The sequence below is a fragment of the Leptodactylus fuscus genome, chromosome 1 (assembly GCF_031893055.1).
Source record: "Leptodactylus fuscus isolate aLepFus1 chromosome 1, aLepFus1.hap2, whole genome shotgun sequence".
In the NCBI taxonomy this organism is placed as follows: Eukaryota; Metazoa; Chordata; class Amphibia; order Anura; family Leptodactylidae; genus Leptodactylus; species Leptodactylus fuscus.
Window position 1 is genome coordinate 251,478,199 of NC_134265.1, and position 27,261 is coordinate 251,505,459.

The 27,261-nt window shown below is 40.7% G+C and overlaps 1 protein-coding gene across 1 annotated transcript in view; it reads right to left on the reverse strand.

Annotated features, from left to right (window-relative positions):
• DAPP1 (dual adaptor of phosphotyrosine and 3-phosphoinositides 1) overlaps window positions 1-9,659 on the reverse strand; it is a 91,178-nt gene extending 81,519 nt beyond the window's left edge. The window contains exon 1 of the mRNA XM_075285921.1: window positions 9,601-9,659. The gene's annotated coding sequence lies outside the window, so the exon portion shown is untranslated. The remainder of the gene's footprint in view (window positions 1-9,600) is intronic.
• Between the last annotated feature and the right edge of the window lie 17,602 nt (window positions 9,660-27,261).

Here is a 27,261-nt window from a genome sequence, read left to right on the forward strand (position 1 = left end):
AAGGTGGACATTTTTATTGGTACTAACGTAGGATATATTTGAGTTTTTCACAACACTTTTTATTTGATTACGGGGAGGAGAAATGACTGAAAAATGGTGATTTAAGCATTTTTTGGGGTCATGGTGTTCCCTATACAGGATAAATACTTTTATACAGTATTTTAATAGTTTGAACATTTTTGGACATACGCACATCTCATATGTTTATATGTGGCTCTCTTTGGTCAGAGTAAAGAAGTTTTGGCAATTATGTTTATCATTTTCAACGGGCGGACTTGTTATTTTGGGGGACCTCTAATTAAATTTTCAGGCCACAGCATCTTTGATGAAACTGCCCACCAATTTGCCAGTCAAAAAATCCACCTTTATTATCTTTCAAACAATATAAAACTCCCTTTACTTGGCTGCCACAATAAATGACCATTTTTACTAGCCTCCATACAGCATATTGTCCTCCATTATTAGCTACCAGAGTATATTTCCCCCTTTACTGACCCCATTTTTATGGGTCTTGCACAATGGTCATTTACCCATTTATGACACCCACATAAAAGATAACGCTGATTTTTACGCACCCATTCCCTCTCCTGTCCAAGGCTTCCTCCACTTAGACTTCCAGGGAGCATTGCACACTACATCCAGCCCTGGATACCAAGGTGGAGAAGGCCTGGACAGGAGCGGGAATGAATCAGTAAAATAGAGGCTGTTACCCGTCGGAATAATCCAATATATAGCATCCAATTTTTTTTTTAAAAAAACTTCTGCTACATAGCCCTCATGATCTCCCTGTGAGGAAGATATTAAATACATATATACACATTATGCACATACTCATTATGCATGCATCACATATATGAAGGAGATTTATGAACACTGGCATTTTCATTTATAATGTGGTACATGCCTCCTTATACATTAGGCACATCCTTCGCAGGGCTGTATGCCTGCACGGAAACCTGCTACCCGATAGCTGGTATAGATTTCAGCCATCATTTATGCAAGTAAACTGTTGTAAATTATCAGAACTCTGACTGGGTCTGTGGCTGTGACCACAACGCACCACCTTTCAGAGAAGTGGCAGGAGTGATATAAAAGCCTGATTTTTTTTCATAGTTTTTATGCCTGAAAACTGGCATATAAGACATAATAAATCTTCGCCATTGGAGCAATTCAATGAAGTTGAAGCAACATGGGGCCCTTCAGTCCGAATGGGAACCCTGGAGGGAAAACACTGCTCTAGATATTGCAGTTACATACTTGTTATGGCTCCTAAATTGTGTTTTTGTGATTTTCTCTCAGGTTGTCCATTAAATATGTCGCGTAGGTGGTCACAGATGCTCATAAGCTCAGTCCTACTACAACTAGTACACTACAACCTAAGAGAAGCTAATACTTATAGAACATGACTACAGGGGAGAATGTTTGTAGTTACTAGCTGAGGACTGGCAGGCCCAATATGTAAATAAGGCATATCACAAAGTTGAACGTCGAACGTATATCCAACTCATATACAGTTGTATCTGCACTTCAGGAAGTATCATTTGTTAGTAGCTATTAATATTAGCCAGCCCGAATATTCATAGCTGTGCCAACTGTATTACTAATATTTACCAAGGGTGGTTCACTGATGTAGGACTTGGGAACTACAATAAATCCCGAGTAATATGTGTAAGATTGATCACTACTAGAGATGAGCGAGTAGTATTCGAAACAGTAGTTTCGAACAGCACGCACCCATAGGAATGAATGGACGCAGCCGGCTCCATTCATTGCTATGGGTGCGTGCTATTTGAAACTGCCGTTTCGAATACTACTCGCTCATCTCTAATCACTACATGCCATATGGAGCTTACATAGCGCAGCAGTATTGGTTAAAGGGCTTGTCTAGTTTCAGCAAATAGATGTTATTGTATTCTAGCTCTGTGCTTGATGTCATTCTTTATTTACTTCCAGTGGATTAAAATGAGTTTATGGTTATATAATATAAAGCCCATTGTCATGTGATGCACACACGGGTGTCTGGTTTGTTGCTGTCACAGTACAGTACATCTGTCTTGTAGAGCTGTGCACCAGTGTTTCTATCACATTATCCACCAAAGTAAACAAAAGAATGTAAGCAGAGACCTAGGAAATTGCAAGGAATTGATACAGTATAGTGAAAAATATTATAACTTTTCATTATAAAGTAGGTTGTCACCATTCCCCTCATATAAACAAGAAAATGGCTTCTCTTTTCCACACGACATGTAACGCTAGCAAACAAGGGAGCCAAATGAAGGACTTAGCAGTATATATCTTACTGGAAACCGGTATTAAGCGTAATGCAAAGAATGCCTCATTTTCAATATTGGCATATGGTAACCATTCTATGACTATAGTTTAGTTCCTCACATGGCGTTCCTCCTCATTTATCCCTAGTAATTAAAAACTTATTTTAAACAGGCAAAAAGGAAATTCTAATAAACTCACAATAAACTGGATGTCGTGTAGTGTATAGAAGTTACACTATAACTACTTGTCCTTGTGATTCTTAAAGTTAAAATATAGTTCAGAAAACCAAACTAAAGTTATTCTTGATAATTTGGAAATGTTTGCGAAAGTTTTGTGTTCATTGAAGCAAAAAGAGGAAGTGAAATCTGAAAGCACAAGAACAGTAGCAGAAGGGTCTATTAAAACTCTTCTTGCAGGAAATGAGTTGCCCAATAAGCATATGTGGCTTGTAGATAAAACATATCCTAGTAATATTTTGAATTCTGTTAAATTCTCTTTATTGTTTGTTGAAATGCCTAATGGACTTGCAGTAAAGCTTTGCACACACAAGCTTCAACACAGAAATAAGTACACGCAGATGATTCCTTGACATTCTCAAGAAAACTGCTTGAAATCATGGTAGAGACCTGTTTACTCTGAGAGGCTAAAAACCTTTAGAAACGTAACAATTCTCACAATTAAAGTTTATTACTATCCAGCCTAGCTCACCCTCTTTGGTGGGAAACAGATGGGAGGGAGAGAAAGCACAATCTTAAAGGGCATTATCCACCGCACTGTAAGCTTGCAAGTCCACAAGTCAGCATATTTGCAGAAAGCAATAATAAAAGAAACAATTCATGAGCAACATAATACAATTCATCCTTTTCCATCACAGACATATCTAAAACCTATTTTTCTCCATGCTTGTCTTCCTTTGAGGCTTTGTCTTTCAAATCTGTTGCTGGCATTGCTCTGCAGATATGAGGTGAAAATTATTGGGTGATGCTATACCTACTGTGGGGAAGTTAGCTCGGTAGAAGCTGTGGTACAGACCCAAACAGTCAAGACAGGGACACAAAATGTGCAGCAAACTGGTTTATTTAGAAAAAAAACAGGAAAATAAATAAACAGTGACTTCAGGCACAAAATAAATAAAACAAAATATAGCCTTAACTTCAGGCAAAAACAAAATAAATACCTGCTCGTCTGAGCCATTAGCTAAACAGAACGGATAACCTAATTATACGTGTGGCTTACTTCCAGCCACACGAACATAACAGGAGCAATATAGTCTCACCGGACTCTGGGTTATAGGACAGAACCACACACCTCCTTTCATCTCATGGAGCTGCACTGTAATGCAGGAGCTGCAGCCTTTTCTGACCTAGTAATGAGCCAAGGACCTACACCTGGGCTGAGGCCTACTCCAGATCCTCCCTGGACCACACATATGTCAGAAACCTGGGACTGATATAACTGGACACCAGAACTTTGCCTGTCACCTTCTCATACTAGTGGAATTGTTAAAAATCAGAGATCCAATTGTTTAGGAACGAACATGCAGTTCCAGTAGATCAGTGTGGTACTGCGTAATATAAATTAACTAAATCTATACACTGTTATAACTATTACATGGGAAGAATATGCAAATCTGCCTTCCATTATGTAATTAGGAAGACAGTTGCTGCCTCATTGTTGCAAACCAATAGAGGGCGCTCACTGGAATGTGCAAGCCTGTCTTAAGATAGGATTCCAGTGAAATAACCCAATAATGGCTGCTCCCTTTAGCCTCATGCCCGACCTTCCAAGAGGCCTTTGTTTAGCAATGACGCTGGGATTAATACCAGGTATAGTCTCTCAATCGAGGACAGCTGTTTCAATCTGGTTGGATCTCTTCAGCCCGATGTAGAGAGGACTATAACCTGGTAGAGGTGAGAGGCTTAGACAGGGTTCGGGGGATATTGTCACTCCTTAGGGAGAGACCACCATATAGGTGTGTGGAGACTTGTTAAGCCTTTAGCACTTCACTTTGCAAGGAACTATGGGAAGAATATGCAAATCTGCCTTCCATGATGTAATTAGGAAGACAGTTGCTGCCTCATTGTTGCAAACCAATAGAGGGCTCTCCCTGGAATGTGCAAGCCGGTCTTAAGACAGGATTCCAGTGAAATAACCCAATAATGGCTGCTCCCTTTAGCCTCATGCCCAACCTTCCAAGAGGCCTTTGTTTAGCAATGACGCTGGGATTAATACCAGGTATAGTCTCTCAATCGAGGACAGCTGTTTCGATCTGGTTGGATCTCTTCAGCCCAATGTAGAGAGGACTATAACCTGGTAGAGGGGAGAGGCTTAGACAGGGTTCGGGGGATATTGTCACTCCTTAGGGAGAGACCACCATATAGGTGTGTGGAGACTTGTTAAGCCTTTAGCACTCCACTTTGCAAGGAACTATGGAAAGAATATGCAAATCTGCCTTCCATGATGTAATTAGGAAGACAGTTGCTGCCTCATTGTTGCAAACCAATAGAGGGCGCTCACTGGAATGTGCAAGCCTGTCTTAAGACAGGATTCCAGTGAAATAACCCAAGGAGTGACAAGGAGTGACAAGGAGTGACAAGGAGTGACTAAGGAGTGACAATATCCCCCGAACCCTGTCTAAGCCTCTCACCTCTACCAGGTTATAGTTCTCTCTACATCGGGCTGAAGAGATCCAACCAGATCGAAACAGCTGTCCTCGATTGAGAGACTATACCTAGTATTAATCCCAGTGTCATTGCTAAACAAAGGCCTCTTGGAAGGTTGGGCATGAGGCTAAAGGGAGCAGCCATTATTGGGTTATTTCACTGGAATCCTGTCTTAAGACAGGCTTGCACATTCCAGTGAGCGCCCTCTATTGGTTTGCAACAATGAGGCAGCAACTATCTTCCTAATTACATCTTGGAAGGCAGATTTGCATATTCTTCCCATAGTTTCTTGCAAAGTGGAGTGCTAAAGGCTTAACAAGTCTCCACACACCTATATGGTGGTCTCTCCCTAAGGAGTGACAATATTCCCCATAACTTATTACAGTCTTTTTAACTTAAAACAAGAAACTGTAACCCTTACTCAACAGCCTATATAATTTCTTGAAGCAATAATATCAATTCTGAAAAGGAGAGAAAACATATAAGTGACAGAAGGTACAGCCATGGCCAGCATCAGCACCCGCTATACTCGGGCAAGTACCGAGGTCCCAAGCTCTTGAGGGGGCGCACTCGGCAGAGGCATAGGGTATGGGGCTCACGGCTAGCTGGAAATGGTCAGGGCCCCGGACCACCTTGATAGTAGTTAGGGAAAGCCTGGTTCCCCTGACTACTATACATACTGCTAATGGAGAGGGGACCTGGGCTTAGCATCCACTTTGGAGTTCTTCTGGCTGGTGACTGAGGTCCTGCTCCCCAGGTCTCACTGCTGGGGCCTGTGATTGAGCCCCACTGGTCACATAGAGCACACCGTCGTAATGACATCATCGCGCCCCAAATGACCGCTGGCGCCCAATCACAGACCCCAGCAGAGATGTCTGGGGAGTAAGACCTCAGTTGCAAGGAAGAAGAGGAGCGAGAAAGGAGGAAGGAGCGAGGATATCCAGAAGAGGTGAGGTAAGGTGAGTATCAATGCTTATTATTTCTAATCACCCCAGCGTATAATAATAGCACCAGATCTGGGGGGAGGGGGCCAGGGAGTCTTAGGAGCATATAATACTGTGTGGAGGCCACTATGCTTCAAATAATACTGAGTGGGGGCCACTATGAGCATATAATACTGTGTGGAGGACACTGTGGGCATATAATACTGTGTGGCAGCCACTGTGGGCATATAGTACTTTGTGGGGGCCACTGTGGAGCATGTAATACTGTGTGGGGGCCACTGTGGAGCATGTAATACTGAGTGAGGGCCAGTGTGCAGCATATAATACTGTATGGGGGCCACTGCCGCGCATATAATACTTTGTGGGGGCCACTGTGGAGCTTATAATAGTGTGTGGGGGCCACTGCAGAGCATATAATACTGTGTGGGTGCCACTGCAGAGTAAATAATACAGTGTGTGGTCCACTGTGGAGCATATAATCTGTGTGGGGATCACTGCGGAGCATATAATGCTGTGTTGGGGCCACTGCGGAGCTTATAATGTTGTGTCAGGTCCACTCTGGAGCACATAATGTTGTGTGGTGGCCACTGCGGAGCGCATAATGTTGTGTGGGGGACACTGCAGAGCACATAATACTGTGTGTGGGCCACTGTGACCATATAATGCTGTGAGGGGGACACTATGGAGTGGCACTATTAACAGTATCTTGCCCTGTTCACACGGTGGAATTGGGCACTAATTTTGTAGTGGATTTCCTACCTAAATCAGCAGCAGATTCCTCCCTTATTCTGCCTCCTATTGAAACTAATTGGAGCAGGAAGCTGGAAAAAAAAGTGTCCTGCTGGATCTTACCATGCTGGTTACACTCATTCATTTGGGCCTAATCAGAGGTGAAAACCAGGAATAGAATTCTGATGTTCTGTACTATGAGGTGGGTGCAGAAAATAGAGAAGAATCCAAGGCAGATGTCCGCCTCAAATTCCTGTTTACTTTCCAATGTCCAAACAGGTTGTATCTACTTCTACTGGAGTGGACTGTAATACAGTCCATTCCATACATCTCCCAAAAAACACCCAATTTCGATTGTTTTTTTTTGCTGCAGTGTGCATGAGTTACTTCAAAAGGGTGCTACTTGGGCTCTGTCACCCAAGGGCCCACACAAACTTAGAGCCAGCTCTGGGTCCAACAATAAACAAACCAATTGTTCTAAGAACGACCATGCACAAGAGGTATTTATCTGCAGGCCCTGTTTAACTAAGCAATTTTAAAGGAATTTATTGGGAAAGAATGCTTGTATGACCACTCTTTTCTGATAATTGCTTGTAAAATCACCTAGTATGACGGTGCTGTGTTTCTAGCCTGGGCTACTGTACTGTTTGGAGGGGCTACTGAGAGACATTATGCTGTGCGGAGGGGCCACTAAGGGACATTATGCTTTGTAAAGGGGTCACTATGGGACATTATACGGTATGAGGGCCTCTGTGGAACATTATACTATGTGGAGGGTTCCCTAAGGGACATTACACTGTATTGAGGCCACTGTGGGATATTATAGTGTGTGGATGAACCATATTGTATGGAGGTAACTATGGAACATTATACTGTATGGGACCACTATAAGACATTATACTGTATGGGGCTCATTGTGGTTATCCATAAATTGAACACACTCCAGAGGAGCCGGGGCAAGTATAACCTGAAGAAAAAAACATACTGAACTATCTCCAGTGTTCAGTGTCTGATACGGCTGCTGTGAGGACGGGCAGGAACGACCTTCTGATAGTGAAGAGCTATGGTATCAGCACCGATAGCTCTTCACCTGGGGCACAGAACATGAAAGCTGATTGAATTCAGCGCACTGTCGGCTTTCTAGCGGTATATAAAACCACATGTGCCCCAAGTGATGAAAGACTAACAAGAAAAAATATATATATATACCGAGCAACCCAGATGATTCCCAAACATACACTTAAATATATTTGAAAAGATCGTGTACCAAACACAAGGGAGATTTACAGCAGCAGTAATAACATCCAAATACCCCTTAGGGAACGATAAATGAAGAAGAAAGACCGATGGATGCGAGGATAAACTGCGCTACTCTCTTGAGATAAAATACGTTCTTTATTCCGCTTTTCTTAAAAACACGACGCTACATACAGCGTTTCGGGGGATTCCCCTTTCTCAAGTGTTACAGAAACACACAATGTACCAGACACAAAGTCAGGAGCAGGGATCAGGAGCAGAAGCTTCCCTGCTGGGGTATGGTTGTGATACTTGTAATAAAATAAGAGCTCTCAATTGAAGACATGGAGGAGTCTCTTGATTTTCAGGTCCCCTTCACCTGGCCCCATGAAAGGTTCTTCCAGGTTGACATCTCTGGAATTGTAATAAACCCTAGCTAGATGCCAATGTGTCCCGGTAACCACTAACTGTTCTTTAACAAAGTGGCGGGCATCAGATAAATAATTAAATTAATTAAATGATTAAAGTCTAGAGTCCTGTGGCCCTTTTAAGAATGCTGGTAGCTAACCACTAAAGGAGTTCCCAATTCTGGTGTCTACTTATTTCAATCATGTCAAGCTGCTGGCATGTAATTTACCAATTAAAACAAGAGGATGGATGGAGGATTATGAAGAGGTAAATGCCTACTAAACCCTTAGAGGGACAATAAGACAGAATGGTAAGTACCTGGGAGGTACTGTAGTAACTTCATTTTCACAGATATGACATAGTGGTGAATTTGCAATAAACTGTACATTAAAGGTAGGTTCACCGATGCTGAATTCCCATAGGATGAGAGCAATGAATATTCATGGTAGTAGTGTAACAGACATAGGCAGAGCCCCCTCCGTCTGTGCCCGTTCCCATTGACTATAATGTAAAAAACACTTTCTTCTGTCATGCTTGTTTAAATTTGTAACAGAATGTCTGTGGGACTTTTTCTTTAAAAAAAAAGAAGGAAGAAAGCGTCCGTCAAGTTTTTTAGTTGCGGAGAATGTGGAAGGCCACCAGACAAAGGGGGCTGCACATATCATTTATTTTCCAATGCAGTCATTCTGTGATCGATGAAAGCAACAGACATTAAATAACGGTAGTGTGATCTCCCCTTTCTGTGACAACTCAGTAGTCTGTATAATGAGGATATACACACATAAAGAATGAGCAACACCTTTAATATGTTGGGTGTAGTCCTAAGACATAAAGTATACATAATTATGTAGGTAATTATCATTCAGAAGTCAGAACCTTACAGGGGTTCACCCATTAAGATCCCTCTCTTAAATTGAGGATGTAAGATTAGATAGTGACTCATAAATTTAGCCTGGCATATTAGTGAGTGGGTCATGACACAGAAACTCATATGGTAGCTTGTAAAGCTTGGCATGCTGGGGATTTCCTGAAGATCCATGACATGCTGAGCTACCCAGCTCACTGCCAAATGATAGCTCTTTAACTCTTGCACAACCATCTTGAATAAATAATGATTTCACCCAGACTGAGAAAATTTAGGCGTGACCACGCTGCTGATGTGTGTTTCTGCGAGAAATAGAGCAATACACAAACAATCCAACGACTCACTCACCTTCTTGCTTGAGTTCTTCACCTTCTTGTATGCCAGTCAGGCTAAAAAGCAATACCCTGTCACATTAACACTCCACTTGATATCCAATCAGACTACATGTTATATATAGAGATCCTCTCTAGTGGCGTTGACTTACCTTAGAAGATCATCAGAGATTAATCTAAAACATGATCTCCAAAGGTTCACTAACTGGCAGTTGTTTCTGTTCAGCCAAGCAGAGTACGATGGAAAGTTATGTGTGGTTCACTGTCCAATGATCAGATCTTGTCTTCAGTACAGTCCTGCAACAATATTTAGACAACGTCTCATGTGAAATCCAATTGCAGATAATGTATTAAAAGTGGTTATTATATGATAAATTGTGTATTAATGAATAATAATTACAACCCACATGTTAAACTGTTCACTGTATCTAATATACTGTAATTGGTTGGTTGAGTACCAAACTATATTCAAAGTGTAAATGGAGGGTTGTTATTATTATGGTATAATGGACCCCCACAAAGAACAAAGGGGCTGCAATGCTGCTGTAGCGTCACACTCTCTGCAAAGTTTCCCCGGCATAGTGGCGCTTCTAGCCCATGGTTGTACAAGCCTGTGTCTGCAGCAGGTTTGGAAGCTGCAGCACAATATCATTGATGTGGAGATGTGCTTCAGCTACCTGCACATTGCTATCTCAGGAGCACCACTGTGCAAGTACAAAACTAAGAAAGTGATGCTGTTCTGAATCCTTCCTGGCATTGGGGTTGGACTTCCACCAGTCATAAAGTGATGGCGAATACTAGAGAATATACTACCACCAAGGGTGGTTTGGGAATGTAAAGAGGCGTTAAACAGTACCACCTCTGCATATGGACCACATTATTGTGAGATGTCCGAATTTTTAATGTGAAAAATAAAAGCGAAGTTTTAATCCCATTCCCGTGTGCAAGAGTTCTGGGTGCCGGATCCTCCTTTTCTTCTACTGCAATTGCCACGGCTCCAGCCGGAGGGAGCCCTTTTCCTGTGCATCCAGGAGGACTCTTCAGATGAACACCGTAAAATACATAAACTGTAAGTGAACATGTTTTTTCTTCTTTTGGCACCACAGAAAACTGTCTTATTATTAAGGGGCTGAGTGCATGCCATATTTCTCCGCATGTCAGGGGGTGGTTTGGGTAGAATGCCATGAACCGTATGGGCTACTTTTGTAAGACAGTGAGACAGCACAACCATCACGCTATGTTCCTGTACTGAGAGAATGAAGCCTTATACTGTAACCGCTATACTCTGTGACCTTATGCTAGGGGAGGGCTATTTTAACAACAGGTTCTGCCAATCTAGTTGAGAAAATTAATGCTGATTTCTAGAACCAAGAAAGAGAAGTACCTGGACCAAGTTTTGATATTTGGGTGGAGAAGGAATCCAAAAATAACTGTTATTTTCCCTTACCTCCCCTGGGCACTGAAATGAATGGGCTTAACGAATTTTGAGGGGTTTCCTTGAAGCGACTCGAGAATCTCGGGTGCATTATATTGAGTGCGGTGCTCTTGGGTGCATATTATATTGTATGGAGCCACTGTGAAGCATTATATTAGGGGGACCTCTAGGGAGCATATTATATTGTGTGGGGCCGCTGTAGAGCATTATACTCTGTGGGGCCACTGTTGAGCATTATACTGGGGGGGGGGGCACAGTGGGCAGAATATTATACTATGTGGGGCCACTGTGGAGCATTATGTTGTGGTACAACATATTATACTATATGAGGCCACTGTGGGGAGTATATTATACTGTGTGGGGCTACTATGGAGCATTATACTGCAGGATCACTGTGGGGAGCCTTTTCTACTGTGTGGGACATATTATATTGTTTGTGGCTGCTGGGGAGCATATTTTACTGTGTGGGGCCACTAAGGGGTATCATACTGTGGGGTATAATACTCTGTGGTTCCACTGTGGAGCATTATATTGTGTTTGGACTCTGGGGAGCATATTACTGTATACTGTGTGATGCTTTATATACTCTACCATGTGAGGCCACTTTAGGAGGCTCAGGGGAGCATTATATACCATGTGGGGTCACTTTGGGGGCCACAGGGAGTATTTTATATTGTCGAGGCCACTGTGGAGCATTAAATACCATGTGGAGTATTATACTGGGTGGGGGGGGGGGGAAGGGTGTTCAAAGTTCCTTTTGGCAGCCCTGTGTGCTCTGCCTGCATCACAGCTCCTTCTCTACAATCTTGCACATATGCGTAGTGCTCCATGGCAGTGTTATTCCACATACAGTACTGTGTATGAACTGGCCATGGAGTTATTGGGGGCAGTTATTGGGGCATGCACAATACTATAGGGGCTGACTATACTGGGAACATACTTAGTGATGCCGGATTGTCAGCAAATATGTATAATTTCAGTAAAGGAGTCGTGGTGTAGGTTATTAGCTGGAAGTTATTAGACGGGGCCCTCAGAACAAGTTCCTGTGGTAGGCCTCAGACCCTTCATTCTGTCACTGTATAAGGGGGAAAATTATATGTAAGGGGGCTATTATATATAAGGGAGGAACTATTATATATAAGGGTGGACTACTATACATATGGGGGAAGCTGTTAAATAAAGGCAGGCTATTATAAGGGGGAACTATTATATAAGAAGTGTATTATAAGGGGGGACTATTATATATAAAAGGGGCTGTTATAAGGCGGAACTGTTATATGTGTGGTTATTATAAAGGGAAATTATATATGGGGCTATTATTAGGGTGAACTATTATTTGTAAGACAGGCTATTATTTATAGAAGAGGAACTATTAATAACTATTTATAAGTGACCTATATAAAGGGGGAATCTATTATAAGAGGGGTACTATCTGGGGGTATAATTGTTAAGTGGGCTATTATTTATAAAGAGAGCCATTATTTATAAGGGGGGACTATTATTTATAAGGGGGCTATTAGTGATAATGGTGATGTAAACTTTTAGACATACAGACTATGATAAATTTGGCACATTTTCAGACTGTTAATCTAGGTTTACACTGTTAATCATTAGTAAATGTGTCCCTGAATTAATCTGATTTATTTTTGTATGGAAAGGATGGTCTATATTTGTACCAGAATTTTGGAGTAAGTTAACAGATTTTTATATGTGTTGTTTTTCCTAGATATTTCAAGTATTTGCATCATATTTTAGTGGCATTGCAACAAAGCCCTCATTTCCTCTTTTTGCTATTGTGGGTGTAACTGGTTTAGGCTCATTTATTACCCAGGACATTTTGAAAAGTCCTTAAATTTGGTGCATCTTTTTAAAATTTTTTTACAGAAATAAAAGAGAGAAAGAGACAAGTACAGGTCTTTCTTGCTGTTTGCGGAGGTCTAAACGGACAGAGTAACTTAGTCTGATTTGATACAAATGACCCCATTGTACAATTAGCCAAGGCCAAAGGGAGGTGAGTGAAAATAACAGTATTATTCACCTCTAGCACGGCATCTTGTCCTACTCCGGCCTCCTGAATGATGTCAGGCTCTATGGCCTCAGTGGCCATATGGGTCATGCTTGCATCTATGCTTGATTCTGTGTGACCCAAATGACCACTGAGATCTTTGATTGGTACCCAGCGGTCCCTGACATTATTGAGGAGGCCAAAAATAGAGGAGGGGACCAGCATCGTAGCCCAAGAGGAGAAGATTAACACTGTTTGTTATGTTTACTCATCTCCACTGGGCGTCCAATTATACTTTGGGGTCTGAAGAGATCCCAGACTATAATAGTAATTGTGGATGGAAAACTCCCTAAATTTGTTGGAAAATTACTAATGAGTAATCCCAATGTGTGTGTGGGATTTTTTTTACTTTTTATTTTATTAGAGTAGGGGCCATTTTGGGACAGTATACTGTGTATTGGGGCTACTGTGGAACATTATACTGTGTGGAGGGTCACAATGGGATGTTATACTGTGGGAAGGGACCACTGTGGGAAATTATATTGTATGGAGTGTCACTATGGAACCCTATACTGTATAAAGGCCACTATGGGACATTATATTGTATAGGGGTCACTGTAGAACATTATACTATGTGAAATGGCCACTATGCAACATTATACTGTGTGTATGAGCACTATGGGACACTATACTGTGTGGGAACCTCTATGCCACATTATTCTTTGTGGAGAGCTGCTATGGGACTTTATTTTGTCAAAGGGATCTTTGGTGTGAATAGGGGGACTTTGTGTATAGCCCAAGGCTCATGGTACCCTTAATCTGCCCCGGGGGTAAGTAATGAATGCAGCTTACCACTTGTCCCTTATACATTGAGAAAGGGGGCCATTATATTACATGTGGAGCACTATGGTGGTAATTATATTATATGTGGAGCCCTATGGTGGTAATTATATTACATGTGGGGACACTGTGGGGCCATTATATTACATGTGGGGACACTGTGGGGCCATTATATTACATGTAGGGCACCAAAGGGTACATTCCAGAGTGTGAGGCCATTATACTACACGTGGGGGAACTGAGGGGTCATTACATAACTCTTGACAAAGGCTCCAAATAAAGCCTTATTTTGTTAAAATTTATAAGTGATTGCTATTTTAGAGGTACTCAGTTGAGATGTATTCTCACTAGAGCGTACCATCTATGTAATATTACCATATGCATTGGTACACTATAGGAGATCCTCCAGCCTACATCCTGGTTATATGACAGCACCTATGTTCAGCATTTATTAGGTCTACACCCTTTGTGATATCATTGCCTTCACTGTCCCCACTTTACCTCCAGTTCTGTGATCTTAAAGGGGCTCTATCAGCAAAATTATGCTGATAGAGCCCCACATATGCGTGAATAGCCTTTAAAAAGGCTATTCAGGCACCACAAAAGTTATATTAACCTACCCCCTCCCCCGTTTTAAAATAAAACCCTAAAAAAGAATATGTTAATCTTATCTATCGTGCACGGTGGGCGAGCATTCAGGGTCCGACGTCATCTTCAGCCACGCCTCCTCTTCCAGCAATGTCCCGTCTTCCACCGGCACTCGCAAACTGCCATTGATAAAAAATGGCGCGGGTGCATGCGTAGTAGCATGCTGCTACTACTACTACTGCTACTGCGCATGCACCCGCACCATTTTTTATCAATGACAGTTTGCGAGCGCGGGAGGAAGACGGGACCCGAGGACATCGCTGGAAGAGGAGGCGTGGCTGAAGATGACGTCGGACCCTGAATGCCTGCCCACCGTGCACGATAGATAAGATTAACATATTATTTTTTAGGGTGTTATTTTAAACGGGGGGGGGGGGGGGGCTAGTTTAATATAACTTTAGCGGTGCCTGAATAGTCTTTTTAAAGGCTATACACGCATATGTGGGGCTCTATCAGCATAATTTTGCTGATAGAGCCCCTTTAAAGGGACACCGTCAAGTGATGTGCATCAACAGTACCCCTGTCTGTAGAAGAAACCTGAAACTCTCTCCTACATCTGCAGGTATAGATTTAGATGGGAATAAATGGTACTTTTTCTTTACTAAACTATCAATCATCTAGATTCCTATATCAGAGTATATTAAGGTTTACCTAATGCTGGGCAATTCCCATTTATAATGTGTTGTAGCAATAAAATTTACACTTTACACTAGGTCAGTTTTAAATATAGGAGCAGCATGTGAGACACCTTGTGGCCATATCAGGTTCTGGTAATTCTCCTGAAAATTTCCATCATGGAATTTAGAAAACTTTAATGTAAGTTATTTTGATTGTACACGGTAGCAATAAATGGATATTTTACTGACATTTTAAAGAATTAGATTTTCTTTTATTGAAGGTGTTTTCTGAATAGTCATTTTTTTGCTTTCTTTTTGGCATAAAATGAAATACAGAGCTACTGGTGCGGCCCTAATAAAGATCCCCCCCCCACTCTGCTGGGCAAAATACACATGGCCAGTTTTAGGTATGTGTGACCTGTGTAGTTGCACAATGTGCCAGCACCACACAATAAGGAGGGGAGGGGGGACGTAAAAAGGTGAGGTGCAGACAGTAAGTACCCAACTGCACGACCCACCTTGCTGTGCCATGGAAGCATCTGTGTAGCTTCTGTTCTCCTGCTGACTCTTACAGGTGAGGTGGAGGAGACTAGAAGGCGCACATAGGCTCCTACATGCCGCATCAGCACAGTGTAAGTGGAAGATAATCATACAATTCACTGAACAGTATGTGGGGTAAATTGAAACTACTCCTTATTTGTGGGTGACTAGTACCTGTAGGGTGCACTATTACCAATGTGGAAGGAGATTATTACCTGTTGGGGAACACTATTACCTATGCGTGGGGGACTATGAACCACGTTGAAGTCGGAATTATTACCTGTGAGGGTAAACTATTCATTGTTACTTAGTTGTTACTTAGTTGGGGGCATTGTTATCTTGTGGGAGCCACAGACTGTAGGTTTTAGGTTGTTGAATGGGGAAAATGATGAACTAAAGGTGACAATAAATGGCAAATGGGCAGAGGAGTCAGTGCCACTCAGGTCTTCTGGGGTTGTAGGGAGAAGGGGGTAATCTACCAGGTAACCAGGTAACTTTGGTGCAGCATATCCCCATTGACAGCAAAAGTATCAGGCATGAAGTTTGAAGACTCTCACTGAGTTTGCTTGACCTTCATCTAATGTGTATGGGCAACTTTAGGGTGCACGTTGATATTCATTAACACATTAAAGCAAAAGAAGTAAGGCATTCCAGATTGACAAACACATGGGTACTTTTATAAGAAACCAAAGAATGTCTTTATTATAAATTAAGGTACAGTCACTATAAACAACAATAAGGGATCCCAAACAATCTATTACAGTTCTTTATTATGCACTATGAAACACTGAATTGATTTCACAAGTACAATATCTGGTAGATTGGAAGCAAATTTGAAGAAAATCCAGCACTGCAGTCAGGTATCCGTATAAAATAAAACTTAACTTTTATTGACTTGTAGTTGCTACATTAAAAAATCTGTGTGCAGCAATAGGAGTAGCAGAAGCCTACGCGTTTCGGGATAGACCCTTACTCATGGCATACAGAGCTGTAATATGCTGCAATCTTATATAAAAATAAAAGAGACACACATAAAATCCAGGCCCCTCCCATCTGCACATAGACAGGAAGTTAATTAATTAAGCAACATTTGTGATACATGCGATAAGTTGCAAGTGAAGCAGGAAAGAAAGCAGGCAAAGTTGGCTGATTATAGTCAAAATAGTTCAAACAGGTTAAGGTAAATAAGTAAATAAATCATAATTTTTAGTGACATAGATAAAACGTGACATGACCAAGAGATGTAACATCTTCATTACATAGTTGTGGCACCATACTGAAGAAACATAATGACAACATCCCTTTCTATGGTGCATAATGCACCAGGAGGATAGAGTATGTATTATACTGAGAAAAAAAAAAAAAAAAAAAAACACTGAGCTGAACACCGTACTGGAACATGAAAGTGTGATTTGTGTATGATGCTCCAGGAGGATAAGATAAGTATAACTACATTAAGAATTGCATGTGTATCATACTGGAAAGAAAAAGGAGAGAAAAAAAAAAAAATTGGAAAAAATGAATAATAAAAAAAAAAAAAATAGGGAATTTTTTTATTTTATTTTTTTTCTTTTCTTGAATAATTTTTTTTTTTTTTTTTGAAAAAAATAAATAAAATTTATAGAAAAATAATAAATATTTGAAATGTATAATTGATGCATAAAGACTTAAAGTCTTTATGCATCAATTATACATTTCAAATATTTATTATTTTTCTATAAATTTTATTTATTTTTTTCAAAAAAAAAAAAAAAAAAATTATTCAAGAAAAGAAAAAAAATAAAATAAAAAAATTCCCTATTTTTTTTTTTTTTATTCATTTTTTCCATTTTTTTTTTTTTTTCTCTCCTTTTTCTTTCCAGTATGATACACATGCAATTCTTAATGTAGTTATACTTATCTTATCCTCCTGGAGCATCATACACAAATCACACTTTCATGTTCCAGTACGGTGTTCAGCTCAGTGTTTTTTTTTTTTTTTTTTTTTTCTCAGTATAATACATACTCTATCCTCCTGGTGCATTATGCACCATAGAAAGGGATGTTGTCATTATGTTTCTTCAGTATGGTGCCACAACTATGTAATGAAGATGTTACATCTCTTGGTCATGTCACGTTTTATCTATGTCACTAAAAATTATGATTTATTTACTTATTTACCTTAACCTGTTTGAACTATTTTGACTATAATCAGCCAACTTTGCCTGCTTTCTTTCCTGCTTCACTTGCAACTTATCGCATGTATCACAAATGTTGCTTAATTAATTAACTTCCTGTCTATGTGCAGATGGGAGGGGCCTGGATTTTATGTGTGTCTCTTTTATTTTTATATAAGATTGCAGCATATTACAGCTCTGTATGCCATGAGTAAGGGTCTATCCCGAAACGCGTAGGCTTCTGCTACTCCTATTGCTGCACACAGATTTTTTAATGTAGCAACTACAAGTCAATAAAAGTTAAGTTTTATTGTATACGGATACCTGACTGCAGTGCTGGATTTTCTTCAAATTTGCTTCCATTTGACCTCATCTCAGCCGAGAGAGATTTCCTGGCACCGGTCTTGAGGTTCCACGATTCACAGCAACCAGCAAACGGACAGAGTGAGTGCACAAGGTTTTTTACCTATTTTTGAATTGTATGTCACTTTGGATGAGGGCTGTAGCTATTTTTCTAGATCTGGTAGATTAGTGTTCTTTACTGTTTCTACATAAAAACATACTCCTATTTCTAGGATCGAATACGTCTTCATTTTTCAAGAACAAAATATTTAAAACGTGCAGCAGAAGTGCAGATTTCCCTCTGGCCACACTTATGTCCTCATGAAAACCAAACTAAATTGAGCAGGATAAAAAGGAAACAGATTAAGTTGAGCTGTAGGGTTACTGTAATCCAGGCCAGGAAATCATTGTTAAATTCAATTACCTCGGTTCATACACCAAAAAAGGATAATGGAATGAGACTAAGGTACTTGAAGGTCAAAAAGGAGCATGTAACATCTATCTGAACTAATTTCCAGATGAATCCAATGGTCTACGATCTAAACTAGCGATATGAGTAGCACTACTAGGTCTCTAGGTACTTGCACTCTTTTCATGCTCTGCTGGTAAACTATGTAATTATAGCTTTGGGGTACTTGGTATAGGAACACTGAGAAAGACTAGAATAGTGAAGGAGTTAAAGGGAATCAGTCACCAAGAAACTCAATATCAAACCAGCCACAGTGGTGGGAGCAAAGTGCTGAGCATCATCAAAACTGCTTGAATTGCTGACCCTGTACACTTTATTGACATCCTCTTCCTATCCTGCAGCTATGATGCTTCTTGCTGGGGTCCTGCACATGTACCAAGTCCTTCCTTGCTGGTGTCCTTAGAGTCTCTAGTACACCCTGTTTCACATGAGTCTCATTTACATATTTATAAAAATGGCTTCGAAAATGAAAACTTGTCCCCACACAATACCCTGAGGCTAAAGCTCCACGTTGCGGATACGCAGCTTTAGACGCCGCTGCTACGGAACGTTTACACGTTCTAAAGCAGCCAGCGTATCAGCTGTGTGAAGGGGCCCTTATACCGTGCCCATCTCTGGATGGTTCATAGTCATAGTGTAAAATGCAGCTGCCACAGGAAGCAGCATGGAGTTGTAGAAATGGAAATGTATGTTTTCTCATTGCAACCTATGCCCTTGTTCTTTATGTGTACTTGTTCTTATGTTCTATAGTCAAACATAGTTATTTGTTTTATTTGCAATGCTTCTTTGACATCTTCTGACAGACTACATCCCTTTTAGACCTTGGAAACTAGTAGAATATCTTTGCTTCATGAGCAGAATGTTTGTGTAGGGAAGCGATGGATGCAGTGTCGTAGTTAGCAGTGGGCAGGACGGGCAGTGGCCCTGGGCTCAGCGACTCTGTGGGGACACCCCAGGGCTGCCATAAGCACAAGCTGTACCTTTAACTACATCAGTGTTTGCAGAATATAGTCAAAATGAATCCTGCAACTCTAACTTGTAAACACGAGCTACTTCAGGATTGCGGTTTGCAAGACGCTGTGACCACAGACAAGTTTCTCAGCACAGGTGTCATAGCATTGCTCCTTCTGTCTAGTATAAGAAGAGAAGGCAGATAATTAAGATGGCACTTGGGCTTTATTAGAGGGACTTTCCAGGCCATTTTTATTAATTAGCTTTCCTCTAGATAGATCATCAGTAAGAGATCAGTGAACACCTGTAATATAATTGCAAACCTATCACATAGAAGTTTATAGGAAAAGGCCGTAGTTATATTACATGGCTGCTATGAAATGAATGATACAATACAGACAGCGAAGGGGTCACAGTGCTTACACAAGTGTCATGGTCCCTTCAAGCTGATCAATGCATGTCCCGGGTGTTGGAACCCCACTGGTTTTGTATTCATGACTTGGGAAACCTCTTTTATTAGGAAACACAAAGACATCCTATTAATATTATAAAGGTGAAAGTTTGTGAGTTTGGATGTTTGTGGGTTTGTGTGTTTGGATGTTTGTTCCTCAATCACGCAAAACCCGCTCCACCGATTTGGCTGAAATTTTCCACAAACATAGTCACTACACTCAATTGCACAATAGGCTACTTTTCGTCACAATAGCGCACATACATTTTTCCCAGGACCCCCACAAAACCCAAACTCACATTACTATTTCTGCAATCTCACACACTTTGGACCATAGCAAGCCACAAAATTCATATTACCCTCTACAGCAGAGGTCAGCATGCCAAGAGTGGCACTCCTGCCACATTTCACTGGCACACCAGCAGCCCAGGACCTGCAAGAGTTAAATGAAGTCCGAGTCTCTTCAGTGGGCTGCTAGAGCTCAAGCATAAGGACACTCCCCTTTGAGAGGGGTGCAGGAAACCCAGGGGGTGGAGCTTAATCGCTCAGGTCTGTGCCTGCTATAGTGATAGCTCCTGCCATCTGCATCCTGCTAACATTCCCTGAGGAGAAGAGGAAGCTGCTAGCAAAGTGACACTGAAAAACACACAGGTACATAGGATTACTGTTCTCATTAATGTCCAGCATTTGGGGTTATTAGTTTAGTGTTAGTAACTCCATGTGCCTTACATTAATAGGAATAAACCCCATCATGTCCCTCATATTAACCCCTGTGTGCCTCATATTGATAGGAATAAACCCCATCATGTCCCTCATATTAACCCCTGTGTGCTTCACATTATTAGGAATAAACCCCATCATGTCCCTCATATTAACCCCTGTGTGCCTCATATTAATAGGAATAAACCCCATCATGTCCCTCATATTAACACCTGTGGGCCCCATATAAGGGTTACTAATAAACCTCAATAATGAAGATACTTAACTATTACCTCCAAGTCTCTCACATATCAGTAACTCTTACACAAGGGTTAATGTGAGGGACATGATGGAGTTAATTGCTATTACTAAGAGGCGCATGGAGTTACTAAACTGTCATGCACAGGGCCAGACTTTATGTGGCTGCTCGAGGGTATCCTGTGCCCAAAACTTACATGTACTGGTGGAAAATAACAAATCATACAATGTCGTATATTGAAGTACATTAACCTGAAATACCTCTGTCCCAAAGACACTATGTACAGTTTATACCAACACCGTATAGCAGCTGAAATACAAATTACATTCAACACAAAAGTCTCACGTAGTCTCAGAATTACAGCAAAAACAAGATACACAGTTACATTTCATATCCCATACCTTATACACAGTACGAAAACCTTACCCGCGCCTGTATAAACCCACGTCTACAATCACCGCAGACGAAGTCGCGGGTACCAGCTAGTTATTAATAAGGGGCACTATTTAAGGGGGTACACAAGGACATTATTAATTTAAAGATGCACTTCTGGGTATTATTTATTCTAGAGGGTTATATCATATATTTTATAGTTTGGCATTGTAGCAACATGGAGATTTATTGTAGTTAATGATAGTGTGGGTCGGGTGCCTGGAAAAGTGAGGAGCCAAAGATGTCTGTGTTGATATATTTATAGAGACATGTCACTGGTAGAAAAAGTGGCCATGGCAGTCTGGATGGAAAAGAAGGAAAATGTAGATGATTTCAGACAGAGACGTTAGCTGTAAGTCAATACTGTATTTGCCTAAATGGTCTGCAGAGCCTTATGTATTTACCACTATATATTGTCACCATATAAAGATAATATTGGTATACCTGAGTAATGGGCCATATGGATGTGTTTATTCCCCCTGTGCTCAACCCCTAGCTACAAGGTTGGACTGGCACATCGGGGAACCGGTGAATCTTCCCCCCCCATTGGACCCTGTGCCTTTAGAGGGCCCTACCGGACCCCTCTGCTTTTTTAATAGGCAGTGGAGTTGCAATAATGACCCCTATTGAGTTATCTCTACCTGCTCCTGGCCAGGGGTCCTCCTGTACAATGCGCATTATGTCATTGCAACGCACAGTGCCCAGAGCAGGAGTGTGGAGAGGTAAGTGATGCAGCCAGATTCTCCTCGGTTTTGCAATCCAGTTTTAATAACCGGATCACAAAAACAGGGAGTAGTGGCGCCACCGACCCTTTTCTGGTACTAGTAGAGCAAAAAGTCACTGACTTCCTGCTCTACCACTCACAGACCTGTAGGCCACAAGTAGGCCTTGTAAGCCTGTGGCCTACAAGCTAAGCTCCAATACTTAGCTGTATGCAATAGGGGGGACTGACCTAATACTGACCTAATGCAGCAATAGGGGGACCCCCTCCACTATTCCCCCCCATACAGTGGCCCCCTTCACTACTGTGTTACCTATACTGTATGGGGGACTATTGATGGGGCCATTACATTGTGGGAGGGGAGTCAGTGATGGATGCCAACAGCTTGGGGACTTTAAAGGTTTTCTTTTTTTTAATTAGGTTGGGGGAGGTGCAATAACCCCCCAAAAAACAGAAAACAAATATAAACAAACAGAACTTCCTCTCCTGTCTCCAGTGTCTCCCAGCCCAGTTTGGTCTTGCATCTCTGTTGTTTTTTTTCAGCGGAAGTTCCCTCTGCACGTGACCACCTGTGAGGTCACGTGACCCCTGAAGCCAATCAGTAGCCAAATGGAAGGGACCTTGGACATCACAGCCAGTGAGGATAAAAGAAGACAGCGGAGCTGCAGGAATTAGTGGCGCTGGGAGGACAAGGGGGACAGGTAAGTATGGTTTTTTTTGTTTGTTTTTTCCACCTCCCCAGACTAATTATTATTAAAAAAAAATGCTGGACAACCTCTTCAAAATGTAGGGCATTAGGTAGTACATTAAAGGGTTTCCATTTAGTGGTATGGCTTTGGGTATTTTTGTCTATTTTTTTACTTACATATTTTGGAGAAGGCCAGGTTTAGATGAGTGCATAGAATTAATATGCTTAATAAAAAAAATAGATTAAGTAGTGAAAATTCTCTCTGTTCCCCAGTTGTGGAATGAAAACGGGAAAGACCCTGCTCACTTTTTATAAAGAGGATTTCATGTGAGATATATATATGACCAAAAATTCTTTGACCACCAGTATTCTGTACATATACAAGTGCAAGCTAGTATTGTATAAAAGGTCTAGTCTTAAACACAAAGCATAGATGTATTTCATTATGTCATACAGAGGGTCTAAATGAAAATAAAAAATAAAACTGTCCATATTAGACTGAGGTGTCCACAATGAAATGAACCTAGGGCCATTGCTCAACTTGTTCCTTCACTGAACATAGCAAAATTACAGACATGGTTTAGTAAAGAGTTGGCTTCTGGCATCCACATTGGGTTGTCAACTTGCCAGCCTTCCTTTGCATGAAATTGGCACCATCACATGTGTGATATCTACGTGACATGCTCACAGTGCTACAATTACACTGAAATATGAATATGTGAATTGAAGCCATGTGAGGGTTATATACTATCACTAATTTTCCTCCCATATTAATATATGATTTTTATAACAACATTTACCATTGGGTTTTTTTCATTCTTATTATTTTATATAACATTCCCTCTTACCTCTAAATGTACAATACAAACACACCTACGCAGCTACAAGTATTAAATATCTGGCAAACGTTTGGTTCAAAAGGTGAACCATTTGATACTAGCAGAATGATAGTCCTGAAAATAGTTTTGGCAAATGACTTTTTGGCTGGAGTAGTTCTATGTTTTTGTTCCAGACTATCCAGGGAATATTCTCAGCTGACTTCGATGGCCACATAAGGTCATCTCGAACACAAGAAAATTGCTCTTTATACTACCGAGCTATTATGAAAGCTGTACATTGCTGTACATTGTTTACAAACTATAAAGACATATAATAACTACTGATACTCATACAAGTAGTAGTATTAAAGGGAATATCACCAGAAAATAAACTCATTTTAAATCAAATTTTTAAAGTCATAAACATATGCTTTAAGAATTTCAGATTGTTATTGATAAAAAAATCTCCAAGTAGAAATCAATAACAGCATAGATAACATGCCTTGTGAAATATAAGCTCTGTTTAAATCCGCTGCTGTACTAGGAGACTCTGAACCTTGTAGCCTCCTATGCGTGGACTGGATGTCAGTTTCTGGATGTCAGTTAGACGTTTCATTTTTGAACCTTTACACTTGTTGTTGTAGCACAGCTGAGGATTCATTACTGTGTGTCAGTGTAGCCCAGGGGCGAGCAATTCATTTGCAACATAAGAAATTGGAATGGTTTTAGAGGGCTATGCAGCCATAATAAATTTAGCTCCATCCACTTTTACGTTGACTCTGCCCATTCTCATCTATTTTTCTATGTGCCTCCACACAGTATAATGCTCCCATAGCCACAGTCACCCTAACATTATATGCCCCCACATTATAATGTTCCCCTCCAATTGCCCCACCGTATTAAGTCCTTCTCCTCTTGCAGCAGTGTAAACCGGTGGAAACTAGAAGAGACATTAAAATGGGGCAGCTGGAGGGTACATTAAACAGTGGGGGTAATTGGAGGGGTACATTAAACTGGGGCAACTAGAGGCACAAAGCACATCTATGGATCAGAAAGAGATCCAGATGATTGCCACCTTTTATAATGGTATTGAAGGGGCGAAGAAGATCCTGGAAAAACACTGGAATTTAAAGATGTGCTTACCCCCAACCCCAGAACACTTTTTGGAAGAGGAGATCTTTTCAAGAACACGTGATTCATAGTAATTTTCACCCCCAAAACCACTGCTGCAGAACCACTGCATATTTTGCATGTATCGAAGAAATGAAATCTGCTGTGAAAATCTGTGGCATTTACACAACAAAGTAAACCTGCTGTGAATTAGAAAATTTGTAGCACCCTAGTTTTTCCATGTGGAAATTTTTTGTTACATGTGATGTTGTGAAAAAAAAAAACATATATAACCTGTACTGGTATTTACAATGATTTTGCAGGATAGAATCTGCACTTGAATTCTGCAGCAAGTCTGAACTCAAGCTTAAAGGTAAGTGTGCTTATGAAGTTATTGAATGACATACTAGAGAATGTCAAACTTAAAGCAATCATATGGGAGCACCTGCTCCGCTGCTGCACTTGAAGGTAAATAATATCTCGGCAGGCTTATATGTCCAGACAAACAGCTGAACTAGTCAACTAAAATTTCCCTGCTGTAGCAACTAATGTGCTTCTGCTTTTTAAATATTCACCTAAAGTGAAACGAGAAAGAAAGAAAAAAACAAGTACTAGCTTCACAACGTAGATCATACTTGAGAATCTTATACAATATTTAGAAAATTTATGTGAAGGCAATATGAGCAGTTCAACAGTAGTTGGGGTGGCCATGCTAATTTTGGTGAGACCATTCTCCTAGTGACATGCCATGCTCCACTTTTGGTGTGTGTCGCAACACTTTTGTGACATGACATGATGAATATGCGCTACGCCTATCAGCTGTCGCATAAAAACCTAATGAAGTGAATAGCATTGATTCGGCTTCCTGCACAGTTTTTGTAGCAGTTCATTGGGGCTTACAGGGGTTGTCCAGGAAACTCAGTACTTGGACACAAGGCCAGGTGCTTGTGCCAGTGGCAGTCCTCGCTGCATATGACCACAGAAGCCAATCAATGGCCTAAGATAAGGAGCAGGAGCTGTTTGGCCTCAGCAGTCACCTGTGGTGAGCACACTGACCTGTTACGTTCTATGGCCCATACACAAGACTGTGTATTTTCACGGTCTTTCATATGGGGCTGTGAGCAAAACTCAGGACAAGTCCTATTTATGCCCGTTTTGCAAACTGAAATCACTGGCCCTAATAAATGGAGCTGTGAAACCACGGGCGACATATGGATGACATCCTTGTAACTTCTGGGCCGCTCAGTCATAGCATGGCAATACTATGCATTGTAGTTCATTGCAGTGGGGATTTAAGATCCAAACTTCTGGTTCCCTTGTGGGACATGTAAAAAGGTGATAAAAACAAGCCACACACATAGTAAAAACCCCCCACAATAATAAACAAATAATAAAGTTAAAAAAACCCCACCTTAATAAAATGTATATAGTGCAAACAAAATAAAATAAACAAACATGTTAGGTATCCCCACATGCGCGTATGTCCCCACTATCCAAAAATAGCGTTATTTATTCCATACAGTAAATGCAGTAAAAAAAAAAAAGAAAAAAAGAAAAAGTATATCGCAATGTGAAAAATTAATGTATTTTGGTCACTTTGCTGTCCCCAAAAACAACAATAAAAAGTGATCAAAAAGTCATACATGGCAAACATTAGTACCAATAAACAGTACAACTTGTCTCGCAGATAAAGAGCCTTGAAATAGTTAATGGTCAACAGTACAGTAAAAAAACAGTTATAGACATCAGAATGTGGTGACACCCGGAAAAAAGTTCATTGTGATGTTTTATTTGTAAAAACGGTAAAACGCAATACAAAATGATATAAATATGATATTATTGTAATCATAATGACCTGCCTGACAAAGCAGCCATGTCATTTTTTAATGCAGAGTGAATATTGGAAAAACAAAACGCAAGAAGATGTGATAAAATTGTGTTATTTCACATGGACCCCAAAACATGTAAATAAAAGCGAATCAAAACATTACATGTACCCCAAAAAGGTGGCAAAAGAAAACTTGTCATGCAGAAAATAAGCCCTCACTTAGCTATATGGACAGAAAAATAAAAAAGTTAGACATTTTGGGAGGGGGGGGGGGGCTATATAAAAAAAAGTCACTGAGCATTAACATACAAACTACCCTGTGTCCTTAAAGTGTTAAAAGAGTTGTCCAGGAAAAACACTCATGCTTGTCACCTGTGACGCCCAGGTCCTGAGCACTCACATGCAGTGTGGACTTCCTTCGGAACAAGCCCTGGGGTGCGTGCTGAAGGACTGGATAGTGGCCTGGGACACTGGAGCACCAGGGACAGGTGAGTATGTTTTTTTTTTTAATCTTTCACTGTCTTTGGCTTCCACAAAAAAAAAAAAAATTTCCCGGACATCTCCTTTAACCCTTAAGTACGATCATGATTTTTATCATAATAATTAGAGATGAGCGAGTAGTACTCGATCGAGTAGGTGTTCGATCGAATACTACGGTATTCGAAATACTCGTACTCGATCAAGTACTACTAGCTGTTCGAAGTTAAGATTCGATACAGAACCAGCGTTGATTGGCAGAATGCTATACATTGCTAATCAACGCTGGTTCTTCTCTTACCTTTAGAAGTCTTCTCCCTACGCAGC